The 23,467-nt window shown below is 41.7% G+C and overlaps 1 protein-coding gene and 1 long non-coding RNA gene across 11 annotated transcripts in view; one reads left to right on the top strand and one right to left on the bottom strand.

Annotated features, from left to right (window-relative positions):
* The window catches only part of RANBP3L (RAN binding protein 3 like), a 291,046-nt gene that overhangs the window by 162,335 nt on the left and 105,244 nt on the right, over positions 1–23,467 (bottom strand). The gene's annotated exons all lie outside the window — the stretch shown is intronic.
* LOC135365445 (uncharacterized) overlaps positions 1–23,467 on the top strand; it is a 44,416-nt gene that overhangs the window by 13,768 nt on the left and 7,181 nt on the right. For 3 of the 4 annotated variants that reach the window (XR_010413328.1, XR_010413325.1, XR_010413327.1), the window contains 2 exons: positions 2,282–2,411; positions 4,898–5,127. This is a non-coding gene — a long non-coding RNA (uncharacterized LOC135365445). Of the gene's footprint in view, positions 1–2,214; positions 2,412–4,897; positions 5,128–23,467 lie in introns of all 4 variants that reach the window. The other variant, XR_010413326.1, reaches the window with a different exon arrangement.

Here is a 23,467-nt window from a genome sequence, read left to right as displayed (position 1 = left end):
TCTGAAGAGCAGAAAAACCAAAGGAGCCGCACAAAAGGCTACACAAGAGAGGGGAGCCTGGGAGCGGGAGTTGAGAGGAGGGCCCTTTCAGAGCAAGTATAAAATGGTGTGATAGTTTCAATAGCAATGACCCAGCACCGATTCTATTTTTTCTTAACATGAAATCTCTGCTGTGCCAAAATGACATGACTGTAAAACTGCTATTTCTGTGAGGCAGGAAGAAGGCATGGAAAGGAATTGAATCAAGCAGCTGGAAGCTTGGGACAGAGGGGCAGCCCCTGGCCAGCGACGGGCACGTGAACAGCTCCCGATGGGGAGGGGGGCGGGAGCTCCGTGTCTGGGAGATCTGTTTACTTTTTCATGCCCAGATGTCCAGGGGGCCCAGACCTCACTCTTGGTATCCCACGGGGCTAAGGCTGGGGGCAGGAGATACTTGGAACTTCTCCGACCCCCAGTTAGTGGCTGCGTTCTCTGATGGACGCTTTTAATAATTGGATCCAGAGATGGCAAACTCAACCCTTCTCAGTACTGATACTGTGAGAATAAGGAGAGTAAATTCCTTATTCTCACAATATCAGTACTGAGAAGGGTTCCCTGGGATTATTCGTGGAGATAGCATGGGATTTGTTTAGACGAAACACTTCCATAAATTACTTAAGGTGATAGGTGTGACCCTAAAACAAGACATCCTCCAGTCACAAATAATGCTCTGTAAGCTGCTCTGCAAGGGCCTGGGGGTTAAAATGTGCAATCATGACTATGGCTACCGCAGAGATCAGAGAGGAGGGAGCTCAGCAGAGTTGGAATAAGAGTTTTATGCAGAAGGGTAGCTTGAAAGCAGAGAGGCACAATCTAGCCAGAGAAGAAGAGGGGGAGGGGAGTACTCCAGGCAAGGACTAAAGGAGTCAATGACAAGGAGGCAGGGATAAGCATGGCAGATGGGAGGGAAACTCAGTCATCCTGCTGGCCTGAAACTGGGCAGCCTCTCATCCTGGATGCCAAGGGAGGGAAAAGGACCTTCAGAGCCAACTGTCTCCATCACTCAGACATGGGGGACTCCCCCCACATACAAACTAGCCAGGGAGAGTTTTTAGAGCAGGAAGGTTGGGAGGAGGTCCTTTCTCTGATTTAGAAATCTGTGTAACCATAGATAGCACCCGATCCAGCCCCCAAAGTGCCACTTCAGAGAGCAGAGCTATGTTTTTTTCATGAAAATGTTCTTTTACCTTAATGCAAAAGTCAGGAAAACCAAATCTGGACCAAAAGGAGAATTTCCCTTGGAGACCTCCGGTTTCCCTTGCGGTCCCCAGGGGCGCCCATCCTTGCGCCCATCCTTGCGCTCAGTCTGCAACCCGCTGCTAGGCCTCTGCCTCAGGACGAGCAAATTACCAATTCCAGTCTCACACAAGGAATTAAGCTTGGAACAATACAGTATTTTACAATCCAGTACAAGCTGCATTTATCCAGAGCTTTTCATGCATGGCATCTTAAAGCTCTTTATGACCCCTTTTTAAAGAAAGGAGGGGGGTAGAAAAAAAAGAATTTAAAAGAGGAAACCTTCTAAAAACCCAAACCCCCACTGAACTAAATGAGCCATTGAGAGTGAATAGGACTTAACAGTGGCCTTCAGAATGGGAACAGAAGTCCCACTCGGATAGAACAAGAACAAGAGAATCAAAGGAAATCACAGCTCCAAGAGGACTGCACAGGCCTTGAAACTTACCCCTTGGCCCTTGGGCACTGATGGGTAATGCCATCTGTGCCTGGCATGATGAGTTTTGGATGGGCATCAGGAGAGGGGGTCTGGCTCCCATGTGAGTGCAGACAGGATTAGAAGGCCACCTCTTGGCTCTGAAGATGGTGAGCACCAGCCTCAATCAATATTCTCTCTGCCTGTCTAAGCGTTATCCCCACCCCCCAACCCTGCCCCCAGTGGTCACTGCATAGGAAGTGGTTCTGCTACATGCCTTTGGACTCCATCCTACTCAAAGCTCCCTTTCCCAATCTTCCAGGGCCCTCACACTGGGTTGCTGCTCAGTCCTGGCCATGCCTGCCCTTCTTGGAAGTCCCTCATGCTTTAAGCATCTTTCCCGCACCTCCTTCTGCTCTCCCTCTCACCCCACCTCCCCCAACACCCTGGCTCTCCCCCCTGCCTCTTATTTCTTGCACAGCCAGCTCTCTGCTTGGACCAGACTGATCGGTTTATTCTTTTAGATGTGTCACAGGATGGTAATCATTTAACATGACACTGTGTCAAAAAACATATCTGTCTCTTAAAAAGATCTCCAATGTTGTAATCAGAAGAGAGACCTGGAACTTCCGTGGAGATGGAGGACACTCAGAATAAATGTCACCAATGTTCAGATAGCCAGGGTGGCCAGCAAAGGAGTTTCTGCATGAACATGAGAAATGTAAGTAACTCATTTTGGGCTGTTGACAAAGTAAAACCATTAGCCTCGTGAATCAGTCCCTGGGAAACTCCGTTATTTTACACTGAAACTTTGGGGGGGGCGGTGTATGAATGAAGTTCTAGGACCAAGATGAGATCAGTTATTAAAAAAAAAAAAATCAAAGAAATTACTTTTGGGGGAGGGTAAAGTTTGTAGTGTATAGTTTTTGACTACCCAGACCCCTACCTCCCGGAGATTTTGTGAAGACTAACACCTTGGAGATGGTTAGAGCAAACAGCAGTAGGGCAAAGGGACAGGGACGGGGCAAGGAGGACTTCATCTTGTCCTGCCTCTAACCAGCTGTGTGACCTTGGACAAATCATTTCACCTCTCTGCTGGTTGGTCTCATTGTCTATAAAACGAGCTCATTTAAACAATATCTAAGGTTTGTCATGGGTCCAATATGTCAGGTTTGGGTGGAAATGACATGATAATGCCATTAAATATGTTCAATTCCTCTGAATGATAACACTACTATTCTTTAAACCTCCCAACCCCTCCAATTTTAAACGCAAGCATTGTTTCTTCAATCCCGTGAGTACTAAAACACAGATGTTGTTTGGAAACAAAGGCAAGAGAATCACAGGCAACCAAAATGAACTGCAAGAAAGTTAGCCTGTGGTTTGCTGAAATGCATATGTGTATTAGCCACACCACCAATATAATAGTAACAAGACAGTGACTCGTCTGACTAGGGTGTAGTCTCTGGAACTTACTATTATCTTTAGAGCTGGAGGAGCCAGTGGCCTTCGGTGTCCCCTGACAGCTAATCATACAGAGGACGTGGAGGGAAAGGAAACTGGAGTAGGTGGGATGGTATTGCAGACACTGCAAATGCCCTCCACCATCTACGCGCCCACCAGCCTGACTTCCAACCGCTGGAAGGCTTTCTGTGGCCCAGAGCACACTCTGCACAAAGCAGGCTGGGATTGACGATGCCCCTGAGAGCCGTCCTTGTCAATGCCTGACAGGAGCTGAAGGATAATACCTACATACCTGGGCCCCTTCACTCTCTGGGGAAGGTCCCTCTGAGGAGGATGTCCCTCCGTGCCTCCCTGAGCTCGCCAGCCGGGCTACGCTCCAGTTGCCCACAGAGGCAATTTGCTAAATGAGGCAGCCTCTGTTGGCTGCTTTCCCTTGCCTGTCCCACTTCCTTATTCCCTCATCGGTGTTTCCGGGATCACTTCCCAAATGAACTATTTTCACTCACATCCGTGTTTCAGAGTCTGCCTTTTGGGAGGTCAGGGGGTGGAGGGTAAGAATCCCAACAGAGACAACTGGTCCAACTCCTCAAAATATAGCTTTGTTCTAGAATTGTTCTAGAGTTTCTCATTTGTTTGTTCAACAAATATTTGTTGTGTTCCTACGGGATCAGGCACTGAGCCCAGTGCTTTTGAAAAGTGATACATACACACTCTGTGGAAGATCAGTCAATGGCCATTTGGCTGAGAATCTCCCACGACAGGCAGAGTTAGCTGTGACAGGGCAAGGGACCAATGAGGGGCCGACCCCTGCTGGACACGGCAAGGTCCAGATGCACTGGCTGGCTCAGAGTCTAAAGATGAAAGACTAGCACCGAGAAGCTTCTCATCCAACGTGCACCATCTTCCCCGGCCCCCAACAACACAAAAGCCTCTTTATGTTGTGAGCCATGAGAAGGTAGTTCTGACACATCTCACTCAGGGAGATGGGCAGCAGGAAAAAAGAACCATCCTGCTTCCTTTGTGTTTGTCCAGGTGTCTGTTCCCATCCAAGGCACTTCCAGGGGCTGACCTGCCACAGGGGCTCATCCGGGCCTTTGAAGCCGACAGCCCTCCGGCCAGTATGTCTGCCCAGCAGCCTGGGAAATGCGTGTCGTTCCAAGCGTGAGTCCCTGAGCGTGTCACAGAGGGCAGTGTACCCCTGAGGGACCAAGAGAAGCATGCAGACCTCCCTGTGCCCTTGGGGGTCCTGAGGAGAACACAAGAGTTTCAAATAGAAATATCAAATAAAAGTGACAGGACTTCAGGGTTGAGAAAGGAGGATGGCAGCAAGTAAACATTGCCTTCTGCACACCTGTCTTCCAGGAGGTCCCCGGGGGCTGCAGTGATGAACTCGGGTCCCAGGGACTCTCAGTGTGCCTCTGTCAGAGGTGCAAGAGGGCCCTTCTTTTTCTTTCTTCAACGCCATAGATGCTGCCTGAGGGCTTGTTCATGCTATTTGTGTGGGAAGCTCAAGTTCAGGAATTTCTTCTTTAATTTTACACAAGCCCAAATTTTAATAGACATCAGTTACTGGGATCACGAGTTGGGCAAAAAGCTGAGGAAGGTTAGCATCCAAATAAGAGAAATGTCCTTTTAAGCACATTTTTGTAATTCCCTAGGTAATAGAGAGAGACAGAATTGTATTTTTTGTCTGCTTCTTTCCTTAAATGGCTCTTTTCCACTTCTTTTGATTTTGCCCTTAAGCCACACTGCTTTAGGATAGGCAGCACAGAGGCGGCCCAGGTGAAGGAGGGGGTGCGGGAGCCTGACTTCCATCCTTGTGCAATGCAGCCACGTGGAGGGAAGGGGAAACAGGTGGAGAGGGTGCCCACCGTGGAGCTGCTTCTGCCACTGAATCCGTCTCACTCTGATACTCACACCACGTTAAAGAAGGTGGCCATTGCACGAGTTTTTATTTCTCCTGAGAAGAAAATGTAAGTATTATGTTCAGAAATTAAATTTGACCACTTATTAATGGATTTTATTAAGTGGTATTTATTAAATTCATTTGCTCTTGAAAATGAAAGACCAGATCTTTAACCAATTAATTTTTGATAATAAGGTTTAATCTTAGTAAAGAAATGGTGAAGAGAGGAGTGAAGTGAAGACAGAGAACATTGTCCAGAATTCCAGAGGTATTTTTCCCCAAAAAGAGCACTAATGACTGAGTGCTAGGCTTTGGGGGTAACACAAACTGGCGGAGGACACCATTCCCAATCAGGGAGCTTACACTCTGGTTAAGGGACTGAGGCAAATCTCAAAATACCACAGCATAATTTAGACTATAATAAGTAGCATAAGAGAATAGCCATCAAAGTCATATAGGCCCTTAGAAGAGGTAGAGACCATCTACCTCTGGCTGTGGGAAATTCATTCATTCATTCATTCATTCATTCATTCATTCATTCAACAAAAGGCACTTACACTGGCCAGGCACTAATCTAGAGCACTGACCTAACAGTGAACAGAATACACCTCCCTTACGGAGCTTACACTCTAGTAGGGAAAGACGGATAATAGACAGTAAGCATACCAAATAATTAAATTAAATGTTTTGTAAAGAGGCTTTGCATGTTCAGGGAAAAAGGAAATAGAGCTGAGAAAGGAAATAGTGCGTTTGAGTTGGTGTCTACAAGGATCGTGACCTTCCCATTGAATGGAAGGGGTTATTGGAAGGCTCTGAGCAGAATGATGTGATATGATTGGCATTTTAATAGGAACACTCTGGATTGAGAACAGCTTCAGAAGATGTTTAAAGGAAACATTAAGACCCTCACAGTTAATGTGTGTTGAGCAGGCCCTCCATACCAGATACCGTGATAATCAAGTATCATGGATTCTCCCATACATCCTCCTGTCAGTGCTGTGGGGAAGATATAATATCCCCAGTATACTGACAAGGAAATGAAAGCTGAAGAGCTAAACAATTTGTACAAAACCTCACAGACGACAGCATGTAGGGCCTCAGATCTGTCAAATGTTCTGACCACTAGCCTCCCTGCTTCCAAGCAGTTCTGTTACACTGGTATCAGGTTTTCCTACAACTTTCTTTCATGCTATAGATTTCCTGGTCAAAAACCTACAAGGGTTCCCAACATCTGAAGCCCTCTTTTGGGAAGTTTATGTGCCATGACTCCAGCAGGAACTCTCTGTTCCACTCAAGCCAAGAAATACCCAATTGTGATGGTCAAGGCACTACTGAAAGGAATACAAAAGATAAAGCAGACCATGTCAAAGACATAGTAATATAATATAGCAGAGTTAGAAGATAGATATCTGCGTTTTAAAAAAAAATCCAATTCAGGCAGAAAGAGTCAGGCCAACAAAAAGTCAATTGATTTTAGAACACTCAGCTCATTGTCCTTCAAACATGCCATGCTCATGTGTCAATTTATGTCTGGCTCTTGTACACTAGCCCTCACACATCTTTTTACCATCATAAGAAACTTATGCACTGATTGTTATCATCCCAAATTTATAGATGAAGAGCCAAGCTTAGATGTAACTATTGCCAAGGTTGCACAGCAAGGTGGCACCATGGAATTCAATATTCAGCATCCAAACTGGAGTCATTGTTAACTCCAAATTCCATAGGCTTTTTACTATAGCTCACTGTCATTTCACTGGAGGGAGAAAAGAGAGAACAGCAGAGGAAAAATGAGAGTGAAAGACTGTCTAATACAAGGAACGAGCCACTGCCTGCAAAGTTAACGGCTGCCTAAAAGAGCACCCAACTGGGCGGTGATGCAGGGTGACATGCCTGTTACCCAAAGATGTAGCAAATGAAGCCAAATGGTAAGCAGGGCAAGCTGAGTCTGGAAGGGGCCAGGTGTCAACATGGGTGAGGTCCAAAACCAGGGAAGAATCTGGCCAAAGCCTAGGTATGAAACTCAAAGGGTGGTGCTACTGGAACACATGGCAATAGAAGAAATGAAGAGACTCTTGAGGAGAGGGTTGGGAAGTCAGGGTGCTGGATAAAAGAGAAGGGTACACACAAAAGAGGACACAATGTCACTGAGGCACCTTGGTAACAGTTCTTAAATAGAACTATGAAGGAAAGGCAGAGCCTCTGTGAGAGTCTTAGACCAAATGCCAGCTTCATGTAATGGAATAGAATGACATGAGTAACAATAGGTCATCAGTTGGTGGAAAATCTATGTGGAGGTGAATCCTCCCCTGTGCTCATATTGGGACTCAGATTGTCTCCTCCACAGACCGATGGGGAGGCCCTGAGTTGTCTAAGGTCTGGGATCTGAGGACTGATACTGTTCTGTAGGGTGCTTGACCACACCTTAGGTCATTTTTTAATTCATCCACTGCCAATGTTACAGGACCCTTACAAAGAGTTTGATTGATTAAGCGTCTTTTCCCTGTGCCAATATTGTTCCAAAAAGGATTCTGTTGTATAAATTTTAGATGAAATCTCATAACATTTTTATTTGAGTCCTTTTCTTGAACATTGGATTTCATGAGGTTAGACATTAAAACAAAATTCTCTAACTTCTACATTTTCCCATCTATGGAGGATTTTGAGGATATAGGAGGAGCAATGTGCATGATTCTTGTAAACCATATTTCTTGCTTTTAAACCTCAATATTATTTGGGTTACATCTCCTCAGTCCCAAAGATAAAGTTTTGCAGTTATCTACTTTATTTTACCATAATCAAACCCATGCAAGATTCTGAGGTCTGAAGAATGCTGTTCAGCAAAAAATTTATAGTAAGTACAGATTATATTCATCATCAGTGCAGCTTACTTCTCAGGCTCTCCCCCTTCCTTTGCCAACACCCCATTGCTGCTATTATTCCTTGTGATCATGTGGCAACCCTGTGGACTAGGCAGGGCAGATGAGCAAATGTGAGGCAAAGTGAGTCTGGCTAAAGTCATTCATTTTTCCTTAATCAAAATTGTTTAAGTACTCATCTCTGATTCAAATAGTAGTATCACATGGGCTGAGGTTAGGAATCTCCCCCCTCCTCTAGCTAGGCAAATAAACTTCTCAAAGGAGAAAATTAAAGAAAAAGTGAAGGTACATTTAAATTTCAGTTTCTGGAAACAAAAGGACAAGGCATGGCTTGATGGATTGGTAGCAAATTTGTCTTTAATGACTTTTATCCTACATTCCTATCTTATTACATGCAGCTGCAGAAGAACCAACCATCCTGAATGTACCTTAAAGGGCACAGGAGGATTAAATAATGCATGAAGGATTTCCTGACAGGTTTGTCAGACTTAAATTTTGGAACATGAGGGACATGAGGTCTGATGAGTGATATCACTGACATTCTAGACTTAATTTTTTTTGTTGTTAAAGAAAAATCTATTTCGGGTGCCTGGGTGGCTCAGGCATTAAGCGTCTGCCTTCGGCTCAGGTCATGATCCCCGGGTCCTGGGATCGAGCTCCGCATCCGGCTCCCTGCTCAGCGGGAAGCCTGCTTCTCCTTCTCCCACTCCCCCTGCTTGTGTTCCCTCTCTTGCTGTCTCTCTCTCTGTGTCAAATAAATAAGTAAAATCTTAAAAAAAAAAAAAAAAAGAAAAAGAAAAATCTATTTCAGGCCTGAAAACTTTTACTTCCATTTTACCATATTTTACAGTCTAGAGTTGCACTGTCCAAAATGAAAGCCACTCAGTGGCTACTGAGCATTTGGAATGTTGCTAGTACGAATTGAGATTTATTATAAGTATTAAAAACACCCCAGATTTTAAAGACTTTGTACTAAAGAAAGAATGTAAATAGCTTATTAGTAATTTTTATATTGATTACATGTTGAGATAATATTTCAGATATGAGGTAAATAAAACATTATTAAAATTAATTTTACCTGTTTCTAGCCTTTTAATGTGGCTTCTGTCAAACTGAAAATTATGTATGTGGCTCACATGAGTGACTTACACTTGTATAGCAGCAATCTAGAGAGTACTTTTCTCTCAAGAACTATGAAGAATTTGAGATATTACTCAACTGGCAAGCTAAGAAGTCACTTGGTCACAGTTTCACGGACGCTGGTAGAAGATACGAAACTCCTGGGTCAAAGACAAAAGATAGTCTATTATTCATAGTGACAGCAGGAGCCAGAGTATCAGCATACTGACACAAGCCCCAGTTACCACTTTCTCTTTTCCAGATGTCTTTTAGTTATTCTAATACCATAAAGGTAATTTAAGGAAAAAATAGTTTAATGTGGGAGATTTTTACAATTTACTAATAGTACAAAATTTATTTTGCCTAGTATGTTTTCTATAGGAAGAGGAGAGTGTGTGTGACCTTTCTCACCCAGCTTGTTATTAGTAATAAGTACTTGTCCTTGAGGGTCAGGGCAAAACTGGCCTATTTATTTACTGATCAAGTTATGTGAGCACTTGGAAGAAAGATACTAGGAGACCCAAGCCCCAGTTACCACGAGTGATGTGAAAAGAACTAGATATACTGTATTGTACCACAGGAAAGGAACATGGAATTTAGAGAACTTCGATCTTTGATAAAGCACAGTTGGCAAACCTGTCTTTGCTCTAGAGGAAAACACTATCTCTGTCTTCCAAGGCTGTTAACTCCACAAACATCCTTGAAAAGATACTCCAGACGGAAGGATAGTCACTGCATTGCTTGCAAGATGAGCAGCAGTGTGAGAGACCCATGGAGAACTATCTACCAACATTCTCATTTCCATTAGTTTTCTTTTCCTAGACTATACATTGCTGCTTGTGGATGTTATATTTTTATAGATTCATTTAATACACGTTGTTAAAAAGCCAACATCAGCCCCTAACTCATGGTAAATTTCTAAAGGGTTTGTAGTTTCTTTATTGAATTGTACACTGTGATGTCTTAGGCCTCACTTCCCTTCTCTGAAAAGAACTCATTTTCCTGAAATCATTATATTCAAAATGTACTCACTGGACCATTGGCAGCTTACTGAAATAAGCTAATACTCTGGACACACACATTTAAGAAACATTTGGAAGCACCGGCACTTTAAAAATATTTGTGTAACTAAATGGTGATTGGAAGTCTCCTCAAAGCCTTGACTCCAGAGTCTTAGTTCCCATGACAGCACACAGGTCTGAACAGGCTCTGCCTTGCACCCTGGAATGTTGCACCTTCAAAGCATTTCACCAATATCGAGTAATTGGTTTTCACAATGCAGAGGTAAGGTTGATCATTAAGTACTATTATCCAGATTTGACTGGCTTAATTCACTTGCCTCAGGCACCAGCAGTCAAAGTCAAAAGCAAGAGATGAATCCAGAATATCTGGCTTCTATGCTATATTAACATCCCTGGACCATGTCTATTTTTTGCACATAAAACCACTCCTTCCTGTTCTTTTAAATATAGTCAGTAAGGAACAGCTCATGCTGTAATACTATATTTTTCCATACTGTTGCTTATAGACTATTTTATTTCTTTTAAAATTATCACTACTTCACTTTTAATTTTTTTCATTCATTTAAATAGGTAACAGATGCACACATGAAAACAAACGAAAAATGTAGGAGGGATGGAATATCATGAAAAGTACTCTTCATCTCTCTTCTGTCAGCCAGCCACCTAGTTCTTCTCTTGGGAGGCAAATTTCCTTATGAATTTCTTGTGAATACCTCCAGAGATGGACCACACTTTTACAAATATGTCCCTTATATTATGTAATTGATACGCATGTCATCTATATTATTCTGCATCTTGCTTTTCTCAGTAATCAGTCTTGGAGATTATTCCCTATGGATGCACTCAGTGGCTCATTCTTTTAACTGTACCATATTTATTTAATCCGTTTCCTCCTGGGGCATGTAGATTGTTGCCCATCTTTGCTATTATAAGCAGCACTTATTTACTTGTTGAGCCAACGCCTACCCAGTGTTTGCCTTGTGCCATGCTCTGCAGTCAATATCCTTGTACTTGTATCATTTTTGCATGTGCAAAAGAGTGAGAAGCACAGTGGTTTTGCTACTTTTTAGCTGTCTTTGAGCAAACTGCTGAGCCTCAATTTCTTTATTTACAACATGGGAATAACAATAGTACCTAGTTCATAAGGTTGTTGAGAGGAGTAAATATTTGTAATATATAAACATGTTTGTATATAATCCATGCAAAGCATGATGTCTAACACAAAGTATGTGTATTCATTGTAGCTGTAATTCCCATTTCTTTAACTGAGTGAACTTGAGCATCTTTCCAATTGTCTGTTTATATCCTTTGCCTGTTTTGTTATTAGATTATTATTGATCTTTTACTTATTGATTAGTCAAGTGTTTTCAAAGTATAAATTATATATAAATTATATATATTGTATATCCTTTGTCTGTAAGTTGAAAATATTTTCCTAGTTTGTAATTGGTCATTTCATTTTGTTCATTATTTTTCTCACCCTGTAGACATTTTTATTATTATAGAATCAAATTTACCCATCTTTTTTATATGACTTTTGGGTTTTGTACTCTATTCAAGAAGGTTTTTTGTCCTATTGTGAGATGATAAGAAAAATTATTTCCTTTTTTTCCCCTGGTACTTTGTACTTTATACTTTATTTTCTTTATAGTTAAATCACTGATCCATCTGTAAATTATTTTGGTCTCCGGTGAGGCAAGAATTCTACTTTCTTTTTCCAGATGTCTGTTAATTATTCTAATACCATAAAGGTAATTTAAGGAAAAAATAGTTTTACAATTTACTAATAGTACAAAATTTATTTTGCCTAGTGTGTGTTCCATAGGAAGACGAGAGTGCGTGTGGCCTTTCTCATCCAGCTCGTTATTAGTAATAAGTACTTGTCCTTGAGGGCCGGAGCATAACTGGCCTATTTATTTACTGATCAAGGTATGTGAGCACTCGAAAGGAAGATACTAGGAGACCCAGAGCCAGAGGACCCAACTAAGCTGTGGCCAAGTTCCTGACCCACAGAAACTGTGAGATCATAAATGACATTATTTAAGTCACTAAGTTTTAGGGGCGCCTGGGTGGCTCAGTCGTTAAGCGTCTGCCTTTGGCTCAGGTCATGATCCCAGGGTCCTGGGATCGAGCCCCACATCAGGCTCCCTGCTCCGCGGGAAGCCTGCTTCTTCCACTCCCCCTGCTTGTGTTCCCTCTCTCGCTGTATCTCTCTCTGTTAAATAAATAAATAAAATCTTAAAAAAATAATAATTTAGAAAAAAAAAAGCCACTAAGTTTTAGAGTGCTTTGTTACCTAGCACTGGGTAACACAATGAGCATAGATGAACATGGCAGAAGTGAGAGCCAATGGCACACCTTCTCGGATTGATTCTATTTCCTCAGTGACAAAGGGAGCAAGGTCATCTGCTGAGAGTGAGGATGCAGCAAGAAGTGACAGAGGTTTGAGGAGAGAGGAGAAGGTATAAGAAAGAAGCATGGGAGAGTTAGTAGACGAAGGAAGTACAGTATGACTGCAAGGCTGAGATGAGTGGTATGAATGTAAAGTGAGAACAGCCAGCCTGGCTGTGAAGTTATCTGCAATCACGTTCTCTTGGGTGGGTGCATGTACAGAGATTTGGCCGTGGTCAGAGTTAGGGTTTTGCCAGATGAGCGTGACAAAGAAAGGGGAGGCAGAGGAACTGAGGGTGTATATGAAGGAATGACTATTATGACAGACCATGGACTATAGGCTGGTAAATAGACATTGAAGGAAGTAAGTAGATAGTACAGTCAATTATTATAGGTCCTGGTGAGGGCAAAGAGTTTTTTAAATCAGGATTTAGTGGAATAATGGAAGTGATGTACACTTACTTTAGAAAAAAATAACATCATGTAAAGTTGAACCCATTGATTCCACTCCTAGAAAAACTCTAGCAAATATGCATCAGAAGATATGTACAAACTACTTATAGCAGCAGAATTAATAATATCAAAAAGCTGGAAGGAGCCTTGGGAGGAATGAATGAATAAATTTTGTTGTATTCACACCACAGAATATTATACAGCATAAAACCAAACCACGGCCATTGCACACAACAACATGGAGACATTTTGTGTATAGAATAGCGTATAAAAAATGCAAACTTCAAATCACTATTTGCAGTATGACATCATTTATATAAAGTTCCAAAACAAAAACAGCTAAATAATATACTGTTCAGGAATACATGCATATGTGATAAAGCCATTTTAAATATCAGGGGAATTAAAAGTGCAAAATTAGGCATAGTGGTTACTCATGAAGAGGAGGCAAGGAAATGGGATGGAGGAGGAAGACATAGGTAGAAGCAAATAAAATAAGAAGTGGTGCCCAGATAATGGGATCTTGAAATTAAGATAGTGGAGGGGATAAGATTCTTGGTAAAGACAGGGTCATGTGGTATGTCCATGCAAGTGAATGGCTGAGGCAGGATGGAGTATGAGATGTTTGGAGGAGAGGAGGTTAAGGAGCTGAAAGGCCAGTGAACTGGAAGATTCATCTATATGGATACTGAAATCACCAAGAACATAGTAGACATGATGTCAGAGAAAGTGACAGTGAGCCAGGAATGAGGGGAAGTGACACTGGAGTCAGTAAATGGTTGCCAAAAGGCAAGTGGCAGATGATATAGTCCAATATCAAGAATTTCAGTGCTGTTTTTATGGAAGAGCATGGTATGAAAGCAGCAATAAGAAGCCAAGAGGATACCTGTCCTATTGTAGGCCCACTGGTCCAAGAGATGTGGACGAGAAACCAGCTACCCTCACAGGGGGCTACAGAGGGAGCAGTGTCCTTAGGGAAGAGCCAGGTAGGACTAGAAGGTGAAAGGAACATGAGGAAGAAGAGAGTTTCCTGTCTATCCATTGAATTTCAGAGGCACAGGGGAAGAGTTTTGAGTTCTGGAAAAGTATGAGATGGAGTCATTTAAGGAGCTATTCAGATCTTCCAGAAAAGAGAATCTGGGAAATGGGGAATGAGGAGGCAGTCTTGGGTGTCTAGTGGTAACTGAGTTATACAGAGGAAGATAATGCCCACTGAGGTGGGTGTTGGGGGGTAGGGAAGAGGGGGTGCCTTGCCAGAAACATGCAAGAATGTCTCAAGTCTGGAAACTTCTTCAGTCCTGTGAGAGAGGCAGGAAGCCTGGGGGAGAGGGACTGCGTTGGTCTCTGTGCCATTCTGCTTTAGCCTCCCGCTGAAATATTGATATCCAAAAGAAAGTTAGGATGGCTCCATTCAAACTTCACCTTTGTGTGTAACCATATCCCTCCCTCATTCTTTTCCAGAATCACAGCCAAAACCATTCAGAGTCCACCAGCTGTTACATAATATTCATCATTCTTTTATTTGTCATATCCATCAAATCCACTGAAATTATACCCACTGGCCAAAGACACTGGGCCTATTTTCAAAACCAAAATCACAAGAATAAAACAAGCAAAAGACCACTCATATGAAAGCTCTTTCTAAGTGCAGGGAGCCCACCTTATGAGACAAGGAAAGGGGCCAGGAAAGGGATTACTCCACTCAGCATGGATTCAAGCTGGGGGTGCGAGGTAAAGGAGACCACTGTAGGGTCCAGCAGATCCCTTTGGCTGTCCCCAGCATTCCTCATAAAGTGTGTAGCACAAGGGCTTTGGTCTTGGCAGGTCATTCAACCCTGAAGGGCCCCAAGTAATTGAATCATTCTGCAGCATGTGCTCACAATGAGCCACAGCCCTCCCGAAAGGCTGATGTTTCAGAAAGTAATAATACATAGACAAAGGTTAGAGAATTCAGCCGTGTAATTGGAAGCTCATGATGTAAATAAGGCGCCAACGTGACTAGTCCCTGTGAGGGACCCCCAGCTTATTAAACAGTAGCAAGAGAGGGTCTAGCACTCCCTAATGTCAGAGAAGATGGAAACTATGTTACCTGGGTCCTTGGCAGCATTGCTGCCTGTCCTGGACCCATCCCGTGGAGTAGCCTTCAAGTCAGTGTGCTGGTCCTTCCAAAGTTCTGTGACATACTACCTACCCAAGCTCTACCCAGGGTCTCACCAGTGATGGGAAAATAGAGCACGCTCCCATTTGCCACATCCTGTAAGACTTCTCATAGTGACAGTTTGGGCAATGAAGGTTCAACTGTTCACGGTTTCTGTGAAAAAACACCCAATATTCTCTGTACTTGTCCGCTAAAGTAAACTAGCATGGTTTCTGATATTTGCAGTAAAAACTTTGATATGATTTCTTTTCAGATTTGTATAGGCGGAGAGTTATGGGCAAGGAATCCAAGGTCAGGGAACAGCACAAGCACAGACATGCAAGTGTGAAAACTCGGAGTGTGTTGTTAGAAATATGTGCTGATTAGGGTGCCTGGGTGGCTCAGTCGTTAAGCATCTGCCTTCGGCTCAGGTCATGATCCCAGGGTCCTGGGATGGAGCCCTGCATCGGGCTCCCTGCTCAGCGGGAAGCCTGGTTCTCCCTCTCCCACTCCCCCTGCTTGTGTTCCTGCTCTCGCTATGTCTCTCTCTGTCAAATAAATAAATAAAATCTTTAAATAAATAAATAAATAAATAAATAAATAAGTAAGTAAGTAAGTAAGTAAGAAATATGTGCTGATTGGTGTGGCTGAGGAAGAAGGGAGCTTAGAACTGTTGGATGGCTCATTCAGCTTCCTGGCAGAAAGGAACACTATAAAACTGAAGCCATACTTTGAGGAACAGAGGTGTGTGTCAGAACTGGGTACTAGCTATGGGGAAGAAGAGACACATGGCATGAGTGGATTATGCAGCTTCACATTGGTTGGGTTGTTAAGCAAAAGTAGAGGGTCAGCATGGTGTAGTGGGAAAGGATGGGGGCTTCATTCATCACACTTCAGATCTTGGTTTGAATTCTGTAACCACTTATTATTCATGACCCCACTTATATTTTATTTAACCTTCTTGAGTTTCGTTTCCCTTATCTGGGAAAACAGGAATAATGAAATCTACTGTCCGAGCCTAATCAGCTTAAGCATTCCAAGAACAAACCCACAGGCCAACTGAAGCAGATTTATTGATCCACTGGAAAGAGGGAAACTACACACCAGAGAATCATGGAATATGGCACCAGACAAAGGAAAAGAGATTCTAGGGCTTGGGGGAAAGGTAGAATTAAGTATAATTTAACTGAAGTGGTATTGTGATAAACTCAAAGAAGTCAACATCAAGTGTGGGCTGCAAAATGAAAGCAGGGTCTCATTTCCTTGGAAACTACAAGGTTAAGATGGATGTGAAATGCTGAGTCTGGACCCCTCTTATCTCAAGCTCTGCCCCTGGGTTGGAAACTAAGACGGCTCCTCTGTGTCAAAGTGACTTAAATCCTCTGGGCAAGAGTGCGATGTTTTATTCTTAACCAGTCTCAGTTCAACAGTAAAGTTTCTCAATGAGTAAGAAAGGAGGTATTGTGACATTTGAAGCATGTCCTTGGAGGAAATATTGTTTTCTATTAATTCTGCAACTAGCTTTATCTTGGTTTTTTATTCTAGTCACATGAAAGACAGGACAGATTTTTTTTACCACCCAAGCTAATTTTTATTTCTCAGTCTTCTTCACTGGCCAAAGAATGACAAAATCAGTGTGAATAATTTCACGTTATTCTGTGAAATCCAGATCTTCACCATTGTCCAGGTCCCACTAATTATGTGGCTATTGGAGAGGTGGATTTCAGGCAATCCTTTGTATTGTTTTCAGTGTAAGATGAGCTGTTGAGTCATTTGATATGGCAACAGCTTTGTAGTAGCACTTAAGAATGTAGATCACATATTTGAGCAGTGTAACACAGACAAATGTGGAGAGAACTATTTGATCAAAATTTATAGTATACTCGATCTCAAGATCATCTAGGCTAATGTCACATAGATTTTGTGTAACGATGTCAATCTTTTGTCAATACAAACAAAATCTGTCATGAGGAATTTTACTAGTAGCTGAATATTCACTTTCATTTATAGTTAAGTATTCTAGGTGTAACTTGGAATACCACTCTCTTTGCATGCTTTGCATGTCGAACCACCAGGCAGTTGAAGTTTAAATGTATATTTGTCTTTCCAAGAGCAAAACACAATAATAATTAATGTGATTATGTGGGTGTATACAACTCACCAAGTTGTGCAACGAAGATTGATACACTTTATGTTTGCTACATCTCAATTAAAAAGTTTTTGTTTAAAGAAAAAGTGTCATTGAGGATAAGTTCCTTGCCCAAGACTCTACAGCATTTTATTACAAGAATAAAAGTATTTATTTACTGTGAGACCAATTGGGTAAATTTACTTACCTTTGAAAGTGCTTTAACAGTTTGCATACATGAAAGTAATAACACAAGCAGTCAAACACTTTCAAAGATAAATAAATAAGGAAATGGGTTGGCAGTACATTCAGATTTTAAGAGAGTATAATAGCTGGCTAAGTAGTTGAGTTACAACTTGGACCTAGGTTGTCTGATTCCACAACTTGCACGTTCAACTTCTAAGTTACATTAAGTGAATACAAAGTATGTAATTAACTCCTAGTTGACCCAGAATATCTTACACACAGACCACCTTTTGGAAAAGTTGACTTGCCTGTGTGATGGGCATTAGATGATAGCCCAAATCTATTAGAAGGGCTAAAAAAAAAAGTTGTGATCTTGAATTCAGTAAAGAAAATATGGAAAGGAAGCTTGACATTTCTCAAGGTTTTTGTGATCCTTGAGGGAAGAAATAACTGAGAGGAGAGGCGAGTACCCTTAAATATTTGAAGGTTCCACAAATGCCAAGTCAGGAAATATTTTACCCCAGCCTGCATTTGGTAGATGACAAAATGACACCGTTCCTGTGGGGACACATTCTTGTGGGCAGGAAGAGGCAACAGTTTGATCTATTGAGTGCCTTTTTTTGCTGAATCTGAAAATGAGGAAGTCCATTTTTCCCTCATGGCATTCTCTACAATCTACTAAAAAGTTTAGAATCTGTCAGGATAAATTAGATAGCTTCAGATTCACTTCCTCTCCCTCCCCTACTAAGAGAGGCCGCCCAATGTCCATCACAGGCCGGGTTTCTCCAATGCCCTGCTTCCAGGATTTCAGGATCCTAAAGCTGAACTCTTCGCTGATGGGAAACCCTACGCAAGGTCTCACCAGGGATGGGAAAATAGAGCATGCTACCATTTACTACGTCCCATAAGGCTTCTCATAGTGACAGTTGGGGAATGAAGGCTCAGCTGCTCACAGACTGTTCAGGGCATCACTCGCCATCCCATCAGGTGGCCCATGGAGCCATGCTAGGTCTCCTACAGAGAAAGCTACCTAAACCCGGGTCCTGTCTTCTAGACCAGGGGCTGGCAGCCTCTCTGGGTGGCATGTGACACCCCTAAAGCTACAGTTCCTGGTTTGTGTGTATGAAAACTTCCATAGACACTTGTAACCTTGCGCAAAAATTTCAATTGTCATATTACTTAACTACAGATCTCTGCTACTTTACATCTGAGAAATATGACCTAAAACTGGTTAACCAGTTTTAGTTGTTTATATCACAATGATAAGGAATTCGATTTTTTTTCCAAATACTTCTCAGTCTGTTTCAAAGTCTGGTTTACATAAAATATTACTGGTAGATAAACTGTGACTAAATGACAAATGTTATGTCCAAGTTTATGCAAGCCTCCCAGAGTGGCCATGCTGACTTTCTTTCAGCCCTCGGGAAGAGGGGCCGTGCAGGCAGAGAGGACAAGTTGAATCCTGAAGTCTCCACCTCCACTAGAGGGTGCTGCAGAGGCAGGTGGTAGCTGTCCTTCACAAGGGAGGCTCTCAGACCCCAAAGCAACACACCTCCTCAAAGAGTCAACTTTGGAGCAGAAGGAAAGGATGTAGTGAGTAAAGCCTCACCACTGTCATTTGTGGGCCCTGGGCAAGAGAAAAATGGAGAACAAATGCCCATATTCTTATCATTTTAACCAGTAGAAGAAATGGCAAGATTTCATCCGACCTATTCAAGTTGTGTTGTTGATGAGAATAATTTTTTTTTGCTCAATTTAACTGTTTTGATCAGTAATTAGAGAATGGTCCTCCTATTAAAATGGCTAAGTTAAAAGAAAGAGGCTAACAAACCACCTAATAATACAAAGTGATAGCAAGGACGCACAGTAAGGGGAACTCTCACACGCTGCTGGTGGTGGGCAAAATGGACAGCCACTTCGAAAAATACCTCGGCAGTTTCTCACAGTTAAACATACACTTACCATATGACCCAGCAAGCCACTCCTAGGTATTTACCCAAGAGAAATGGGTAATTTACCTCCGAATAAATTTGGGCTATCATCTAATGCCCATCACACGGGCAAGTCAACTTTTCCAAAAGGCCGTCTGTGTATAAGATATTCTCAGTCAACTGGGAGTTACTTACATATTTTGTTTTCACGTAATATAACTTAGAAGTTGAACATGCAAGCTGTGGAATCAGACAACCTAGGTCCAAGTTGTAACTCAACTACTTTGCCCACTATAGCCACACAAAGTCCTGTATAGAAGGCTTATAGCTGCTTTATTCATAATCTCCCCAAACTGGAAAGAACCCAGATGTCCATCAAGTGGTGAATGGCTAAACAAATTGTAGTTCCTCCATATAATGGAAAAATACCTAGCAATAAAAGAAAATGATCTATCAATACTTGCAACAACATGAATGGCTCTCAAAAGGATTATGCTAAGAAGCCAGACACAAAAGATTATATACTGTATGAATTCCATTTACATGACTTTCTGAAAAAGACAAAATTACAGGGACAGACATCAATCAAATCAAAGGTTGCCAGGAGCTGGGAACTGGGAGAGTTGGGTGAGGGGAGTGACTAGAAAGGGGCATGGGGCATGGGTTGATGGAAAACATTGTATCTTGATTGGGGTCGCGGTTACATAATAGTATATATATTTTGTCAAAACACATAAAACTGAATACCTAAAAAGGGTGATTGTTCCTACATGTAAACTATACCTCAAAAACCTGACTTAAAAAGAAGTTGTAATATCCTATTTGCAAATTTCATGTGGGTCATACCCAATGGAAGCCTGCTCACTTTACTTTTTAACAGTTTTTAAAAATTTAAGCAGGTGGCTTCTTTGAAGATTTACTAAATTTTTCCTTTATAGCCTTTTCTCTTCTCTGAACTGCGCTTTTGTGGAGTTTTATATTTTTAATTTCTATCACAACTGTAATTTGTACTCATTCTCAATAATCTAAAAGATTAAAAATTTTTTGGATTAAAATTCAAAATTTAGAAAATTTAAACAGGTTTTCATCAAATTCTATAAATTATAATAAATGCAAAATACTTGGAAAAGTAAAAACTGTTTTGGGGCGCCTGGGTGGCCAAGTCAGTTAAGCGTCTGCCTTTGGCTCAGGTCATGGTCCTGGGGTCCTGGGCTGCAGCCCTAAATTGGGCTCCCTGCTCAGTGGGGAGTTGGCTTCTCCCTCTCTGCCCCTCCCCCACTCAGGCTCTTTCTGTCTCTCTCAAATAAATAAAATCTTTAAAAAAAAAAGTAAAAAACTATTTTATAAGTTCTCCAAAGAAGTCAGTTTTCTTCTGAAGTACTCAGAATTGTCTATTAAAATTAAAAGGCAAAATATAAATTATAATTGAAATATCAACATGTGAAATTCAAATTATTCAAAGAAAGCTGAAATTCTAAATTTCATTTGTGAGAATTTGATACATTTTTCTTCAACATTTTTTATAAAAACAAAGCTTTGCTTTTCCAGAGTTCAGGGTTCATCTAGTAGCCAACAAAAAGGATCACCATCATACTTCATGCACGTTACATCTGTACTGACATAAATATGACTTTCAGAGTTGCATGAATTATTTGATGAACTGCCATTTGCAAGTGTTAAAGGTATTATGCTAATTCATGAGTACCGTCAGAACTACTCATTGAAGCATGAAGAAGAGCAAGAAAATGGATGTTCAGCACTATTGGAAAATGATGCATCTCTTGAATTCATGCTTTCTGAGAGGAGAGATTTGAAAAACTGATCATTTATTTTGTCATACCTCAGTTCTTTCACTGCTCAGATCCCTCCTACATATCAAAGTAGTGTCTATCTCTGACTTCAGTAGTAAAATAACCCACAAATCTTTAGACCTAGCCGCCGATGTTTCAGGAACACAAGGTGAGAGATGCGAAAAGCATTTCCCTGGGGCCTGAATGGTGTCAGTCACAAGAGTGGATGTTTAGAGGTATGGATCATACTGTGCCAACACTGAGCACAGAATCCTAAGGGACAGATACCCATGTATGACTTAATAAGTTTATTTTGCATACGTGCTTCTAATATGGGGAACCCTCTAAAAGCACCCAGAGCAGGAGTTCCTCTTGCCCCACCTACTCACCCTATGGCTCTTCTCCCTACGCCTTAGATGCCAAGACTGCCTTAAAGAATTGTCTTCAAAATGAAAATGCTTTTGGTCAGGATCACACTTCAACGCACTTTATTTAACACGATCATTACCGGGCGCCTGGGTGGCTCAGTTGGTTAAGCGACTGCCTTCGGCTCAGGTCATGATCCTGGAGTCCCGGGATCAAGTCCCGCATCGGGCTCCCTGCTCAGCGGGGAGTCTGCTTCTCCCTCTGACCCTCCTCCCTCTCATGTGCTTGCTCTCTCTCATTCTCTCTCTCGCAAATAAATAAAATCTTAAAAAATAAATAAAAATTAAAAATTAAAAAAAAAAGAGACATGATCATTACCTATTAACACTTTAACAGGGATTTCTGTGTGAATTAGGCTCAAGAACGGGTGGAATGGAAATCAGAGGAAGATTTGGGGGCTTGGAAGAAGGAAAGGCCATGATGTTGGGAGATTTTGGGGTAAACCCCCAAAACAAGCTCCAGGACTGTAGAAGGTAGACTTTGACCTCAAAATCCTCACGTGTGCCCCAGGCTGTCAGTGTTCTTCAAAGTAGAGTGTCAGAGAGAGCCTAGGTGTGGGGACTCACATATAAAACACGGAGTAGAATAACAACATTTCACCAAGACCCAGTGGTTCACATAGGATTGGAGGATATTGTATGTTTGGAATAGAGAGAAGGAGAAATATATGATCTGTATTTTTTAGATAGTTAAAAGCACTCTAAAATGTCCACTGTTCGCTTAACAAAAATTTTAGTACATTGGTGTATATTCTGCTTCATGTTTCCTTGAAACATAAATTCAAGCATATCGCTCTCTCGAAGTCTAATCCATGACCTCAAAAGCCGAGTGATTTGCCCATACCCATTGAATGCCACCCTTCCCCCCACCTCGTGACTCTCATGAACACTATGGTCCAACCATGTGACCTTCTTTCAATTCTTAGCAAGTTGCTTCCTGTGGCTGAGCCATTAGTCATGCCATTCCCTCAGCCTAAAACAAATGTTCTTCTTCCCCTTCTTGTCATGGCCAGCTCCTTATCATCTTTATACCTCAATTTAAATGTCCTTACCTCAGAGCATCCTTCTCTCCTGGTCACCTCATCTCGAATAGGAAACACCCTCACATACACCTTATTCTGCCTCAGCTCCTCCTCTCTTCCTTTAAAACCGTTGGCTCAACCTTTGATTATTGGGTTCGTTTACGTGTTGTCTTTGCCTAGCTACGCCAGAATGCAAACTCCATGATCTTGTCACATCTTGTTCCCCTGGTATCTTCATTGTGTCTAATGGAATTCCTGGCATAAAGTAAGGAACAGTGCTTCATAAGTTCTTCACTGATAAAAATCAAAAAAGAACTGCAGTCCCACAGAGAATATATTATTAACATAATGGATACTCCACACATGGATTTCCTTCCTTAGGTAAGCTTGCAGAGTACTGAACAGCACTCAGTGGCCAAATAAAACATATACAAGATGTCATGAGATCAGTGGGAAATGAAAGTTGGAAAGGTCTGGATCATGGCCACAAAATAGGTAGTGTCTTTTAATATTACTCTGTTATTTCAAATAAATGAATATACTGGAGCAGAATTCAATATTGTGTAGATTTCAAAAATAATCTGGCATGATGCATGGACTTGGTGCATACATGTTATTTTAGTGCCTGGCCTTTTAACAAAATATTAAGTAAAACTCCATAAATGTTAGTACTCATGTATATTCTCTGGGAGTGGGGTAGGGTATTAATAGGCATACAGTGAAAAAGTTTTTCCCTAGTCTAATAAATTAAGAACTATTAAGCAGGCCACTCATCCTTTATTTATAATAAGCTATGTGACTCCCCAGAGCCTTTAAGATGCAAATACATATGGTGAACCAGAACTATGGGGCCCTTATTCTTTTTTAAGCACAGGTAAGCATTTCCTAGAACTCGTGTGCCCTGGCACACAGTTTGGGGAAAGC

This window comes from Mirounga angustirostris, unplaced genomic scaffold (genome assembly GCF_029215605.1).
Source record: "Mirounga angustirostris isolate CCGP_5_RB_7025 unplaced genomic scaffold, mMirAng1.0.hap1 SCAF_7, whole genome shotgun sequence".
Classification (NCBI taxonomy): Eukaryota; Metazoa; Chordata; class Mammalia; order Carnivora; family Phocidae; genus Mirounga; species Mirounga angustirostris.
This window is presented reverse-complemented; position numbering and strand designations above follow the sequence as displayed.